The sequence below is a fragment of the Tupaia chinensis genome, unplaced genomic scaffold, assembly GCF_000334495.1.
Source record: "Tupaia chinensis unplaced genomic scaffold, TupChi_1.0 Scaffold000053_1, whole genome shotgun sequence".
Taxonomy (NCBI): domain Eukaryota; kingdom Metazoa; phylum Chordata; class Mammalia; order Scandentia; family Tupaiidae; genus Tupaia; species Tupaia belangeri.
In genome coordinates this window covers 71404-77109 of record NW_006159511.1, presented here as the reverse complement: position 1 = coordinate 77109, position 5706 = coordinate 71404, and the positions used below count along the sequence as shown (strand labels likewise).

General features: G+C 37.9%; 2 non-coding genes across 2 annotated transcripts; both read left to right on the top strand.

Moving 5' to 3' along the window:
- The first annotated feature begins 4357 nt into the window (after window positions 1-4357).
- LOC114009595 (U6 spliceosomal RNA) lies at window positions 4358-4464 on the top strand. The gene has a single exon (XR_003550984.1). It is a non-coding gene; the product is annotated as a U6 spliceosomal RNA (small nuclear RNA).
- A 671-nt stretch (window positions 4465-5135) lies between these two features.
- Window positions 5136-5242, top strand: LOC114009594 (U6 spliceosomal RNA). The gene has a single exon (XR_003550983.1). It is a non-coding gene; the product is annotated as a U6 spliceosomal RNA (small nuclear RNA).
- Window positions 5243-5706: the final 464 nt, after the last annotated feature.

The following is a 5706-nucleotide window of genomic DNA, read 5'->3' as shown; positions in this document are numbered from 1 at the left end:
AAGTATTTAGATTAATTAACATATTTTGTGAATCAGTACAATGTGGGAAAGAATAAGGGAATAAAAAACAACTGCAGATACTAGAGGTGGGGAGAAGGAGGATGGTAAATGGCAGAGGGTGAGAAATTGGGGAAAAAATAAAGTGCTCATTAGTTATCATTTATGAAACCATGAAATGAGTACTTGGTACCTGAATTAGCAATGGACCAAACACAGAATATCATGGTGAGGGATAGGTGAATTAATTTTGTGGAGGGATGGACTTTAAAGATAATCTAATCTTCTTTAGAAAGTAGACTAATTCTTAGTAAATGATATGGCTCATTTCTGTCAAGATAGAATTGTATACCTGAGGGTGATGTTGGAAGTAGCAATGAAATGTCTTCTGTGCACTAGTAAGAAAGCCATTGATGACTGACATTATTCCTTCCCCTTCTTGCTAAGGCATTAGACAGATTAAGAGTGAATCTCAGCAACATGACTCCTGTGGAAATACCTTTTTAAATGCTTCTAGCTATGTCCCTTTCTGTCACGCCAGTCTGGCAACTCTTTGTACAGGTTGAAGTCAGACCATGGAAATTAGAATTCTCTGAGCCCTCCACAGAGTTGTTTCTCCCAACAGAGAACTGAGCCTGCAGGCACAATCCAGTTGCATCTCCTTCTCAGCTCACACGAATAGGGCTTTTTTTTTGGGGGGGGGGGGTTGGCCTTAGGGCCCAGACAGACAGAGAGAGACAGAGAGACAGAAAGTGAGAAATCACCCCCAGGGTGGATGACCACGCCACAATCCCTTCTCCTCCACTCTTCTCTTGGAATTTTGGGCATGCACGCACATGGTGGGTTCTTCCCTTTTAATACCTTGGAGATACAATCTGCACATAAAGGTTTTCTGATAAGGCCAACTCAAGAGGTGATAGATACTTGGTAAGTTGTTGGTTATATGTATGTGAAAATGTGTTTATAACTATGTCATAATGTATTTGGCATGTGTGTGTGTGTGTGTGTGTGATTAACTCAACTTAAGAATAAGCAAATGAGCACAGAAAAGAGAAAAGTGCAGAATTCTGAACTTACAATGTTTTGCCTTGTTATCTTTATATTATAGCCAAAATTCAATATGGCAGTAATTGGATAGAAAATTACTAAGTGGTAACATTACACTTAATAAAGATTCTGCACAAATCCACTTACATGGATAATATACAAGTATGCACATAAAACAAGGAGAACTTCCTGAAGTCTGATAAAGTTTTAACAAGCAGGGGCCAGCAAGTGGCATAGTGGTTAAGGTATTGTATTATACCATGTGGTCGCAGTTTGAGTTGCAGACCCAGCGACTTTAAACGCACTGCTCCTGCTCCAGTCTGTGCCTGTTTTCCATCTGATATTAGCTCAGTAACAGGGGGTCATAAATTCCTCTGAGACTTGTAATAGTGAACATTTACTCAGTGAACATTTATCAGAAAACAGAAAGAAAAACCACAGTAACTCCACTATGCAAAGATCATCTTCTGTTTATCCAGAGCAGATCTAACTCCTAACTCAGCATGGAGGTTAAGGCGCATGGTTCCCATATGTGAGTACTGAGTAAAGTGGCCTAAAAAACATGCCAGGCAGATGTGTACCTGTCTGTTCAATAATGCCAAGTGCAGAATAAAGGAGAAGGGACTTTGTCATGACCATTCTCTTTTCCCTCCCACTGTTTGTCTCTTTCTCTCTCCATAAGTTCATGCATGCTAAGGCAAAAACCTCTTAGAGAGAGTCAGAGTCAGATATTTCAAATCAAACAAGTATGAAATATAACTACACTGTTATTCCCTACTATTGCTCAATAAAAATGAAACTATTCATATTAAAAATTAAACAGGAACCAGCAGGGTGCATGGTGGTGAATACACTGTCCCATTGGGTGATCACTGCTCAATTCCCAACCCTGAGGTTTGAAGGTCATGCCAGTTGCATGTGTATGTGCACCCAAAATCCCAAGAGGAGAAGGGAGGAGAACAGATTGTGGCATGGCCATATCTCCTGGGGTGTGATTTCTAGCTTTCTGTCTCTCTGAGTTTCTTGTGAACACACGTGCCCTATACTAAAAATCTCACACACACACACAAAAAAAGAAATGAAACATAGAACACCATTATTCTTAATTCACATGTTCATTGTTTTGATATATTTATTTCATAAACACTCTTCTACCCTATTATGTGTAAGCTGTTTTCTGACCTTGCCCATTCTATTAGGCTCAACTGTGAAACTATTTCTAATGGACGCTTTGGAATTTGGTGCTGAGTAAGATAGTGTCAATCTTAGACCTCATACTGGATCATGCCAGTCATAAAAGGGAAGATGTGTATTCATCAAGACTACCTATGGGTTTCTTTAACTTTGAATTTTACTTTTATCCTCAGAGAATGAGTACAAAATAATTGCAGATAAATTAAGATAAATTAACTTTTTCAAACATGCTCAAACACCTGTGCAGTTAAGTACAAAGAATTGATTACTGTCAGAATACCACACTTTGAAATATATTGCAGGAAGAAAAAGAAACATAGTTTAAAGATTGAAGACTCAACATTCTAAGAAATTTAACATCTGAGCACCTCAAAATTTGCTGTCATACAAAATATACTACCAAGTAATTCTCAAAATAAAATATGGGATTGTAAAATATGAAATATGGAAAATTATAAAAAAAACCATGCTTCTATTTTTCCAGTTACATAAGAAATAAATATGGTTTCAATTTTTCCGTATTTTTCAGTTCCAGACATTGTAATAGTAGAAATCATTTGATTATCATTGCTGGTAAAAATAAATATTTATGTTCAGGTTGGAATATGCTAAGAATAAGAATACTTATTTTTTTGTGAAGGAATTGCAAAACAAAATAATTGTGCAAAAAAAGAAATAATAATTGAGGTACAAAGCCAGTCCATGGCATGGTCATTCATTAATGTAGTTAAATTCCACATGACACAAATTGTGATGTGGGTGCCACGTGAGAAGACTTAAAAAACACCATGAAAGTTTTTATGTTGTTCAAAATCCCAATAAGAGGAAAAAATGGTGCATAAGGGATTGTGCCATAATCATTTCATGAAGGTGGTGTTGTCTCACTTTCTTCCTCTCTGTGTATGTCTCTCTAATAAGTGAATGTGCCCTCTTGCAAATTTAAATTAAAAAAAAAGAAAAATAGGGGCCAGTAGTTGGCCTGAGTGTTAAGGCTCTGGATTTCCACATGACCAGCCATGGTTCATGTCTAGAATTCTAGACCTCGTGGCTTTCTTTCTTACTTTCCCTCTCTCTCTGTCTGTCTCTCTCTGGTGAGTGAACATGCCCTATAGTGATTTTTAATGTAATAATAATAAAATTCAATAAGTAGTACTTTAAAAACTAAAAACAGAACGGAAATATGAATAAAGAGTTTTGGGCCCAGAAGAAAACATATGCATGTATGTGGGTGCTAAACCTATTATCTACTGACTCTCGGAATAGGAATAGGTAGTGCAAGAAAAAAAATGGGACTGACTATCTAATTCATATTTTTTCTAAAAGTCTTTTATTTAATTTTATTAATTATTATTATTAAAATTTTCTACAGTTCACGCACACTAATCAGACATGATGAGAAAGAGAGAAAGAGAAAGGAAAAGTGAGAAAACAAGTCACCAGGTCTGAGACTCAAGCTGCAATAAGCCATGTGGGAGTCTAGAATCTTAACTACCATGCCACCTGATGGCTCCCACCATAATTGTTTGAGAAGATATTGGGTTGTTGGAAGAGTTATGACGAATTTTCTTCTGTGCAAAGAATATATCATGGCTTTTCTGACAACCCAATATTATTGCCTAAGTACTACCAAATATAATTTCATAAATAAATAATAGTTTAGAAAGGATTAGTTTCATCCCTCATTTTTTGTAATAAAAAGTTAACTGAAACACAAACATGCCTTTCTATGTAATCTCTGTGATTGCTTTCCTGCTCCATATCAGTAGAGGTGAGTAGTTGCAACACAGACCTTGTAAATGTACAAAGGCAAAAATATTACCAGTCTCTTTAAAAAATTAACAATGTCTTCATATTTATATAAATGGATACCTCAAAAAGAACACTGTATTCTTTCATCATATAAATAAAATACCAGTTTCTCAAAAAAAAAAAAAAACCTCTATAGGAGCAATTGAATTCCATTCAAGATTCAATAGTTTTAAATTAAAGCTGCTTTCACTTTCACATAGAAATTTTTATGATAATATTGACAGAAAAATTAAAACGTGTAATGAGAAAAGTCTGTACACAAAGTAACATATTATATGCAAAAAAAATTCAATAGAAATTAGTATAGAGGGTGCTGGCTTTGGCAGCACATATACTAAAATTGGAACAATACAGAGAAGATTAGCATGGCCCCTGTGCAAGGATGACACGCAAATTTGTGAAACGTTCCATATTTTTTTCCCCAGCCCTACTCCACCTCCTTGGTAGGTAGATAGAAATTTTCTGTGGCTCTTTTTTCTTTTTTTCCCTTGGAGCCCACCTATTCTATTGCTAATTCCTAGCTCTGCCTCTCTTCACAGACTGTCCTTCCAGGCCACAGGCAACAGGTGCAACTAGAAGCCTCTGGTCAGCAAGGGACTCTGAAGGAGAATCATTTCTGACCCCCACCCCACTTCCAGTTTCCCCAGCCCGACTCCACCTCCTTGGTAGGTAGATAGAAATTTTCTGTGGCTTTTTTTTCTTTTTTTTCCCCTTGGAGCCCACCTATTCTATTGCTAATTCCTAGCTCTGCCTCTCTTCACAGACTGTCCTTCCAGGCTGCAGGCAACAGGTCCAACTAGAAGCCTCTGGCGAAATCGCGCACCATGTTTCTTTATCTCTCTCTGTTGTCTTTCATTTCTTTTCATATCCTCTCCTCTGCACTTCTTACCCTGATAGAGGGACTAGACAGGTCTAAAATCGCACATCTGAAATTCCCTAGTAACGCAAGTGTCTCTGAGATCCTCCCTTGTACTGACCAATCTGTGAGAATGGAATTACTGCTTTTTAGACACCTCAGTAGAGTTCCTATCTTGAGATCTCATTGGCAATTATATGCAAAAAAAATTCAATAGAAATTAGTATAGAGGGTGCTGGCTTTGGCAGCACATATACTAAAATTGGAACAATACAGAGAAGATTAGCATGGCCCCTGTGCAAGGATGACACGCAAATTTGTGAAACGTTCCATATTTTTTTCCCCAGCCCTACTCCACCTCCTTGGTAGGTAGATAGAAATTTTCTGTGGCTCTTTTTTCTTTTTTTCCCTTGGAGCCCACCTATTCTATTGCTAATTCCTAGCTCTGCCTCTCTTCACAGACTGTCCTTCCAGGCCACAGGCAACAGGTGCAACTAGAAGCCTCTGGTCAGCAAGGGACTCTGAAGGAGAATCATTTCTGACCCCCACCCCACTTCCAGTTTCCCCAGCCCGACTCCACCTCCTTGGTAGGTAGATAGAAATTTTCTGTGGCTCTTTTTTCTTTTTTTCCCTTGGAGCCCACCTATTCTATTGCTAATTCCTAGCTCTGCCTCTCTTCACAGACTGTCCTTCCAGGCTGCAGGCAACAGGTCCAACTAGAAGCCTCTGGCGAAATCGCGCACCATGTTTCTTTATCTCTCTCTGTTGTCTTTCATTTCTTTTCATATCCTCTCCTCTGCACT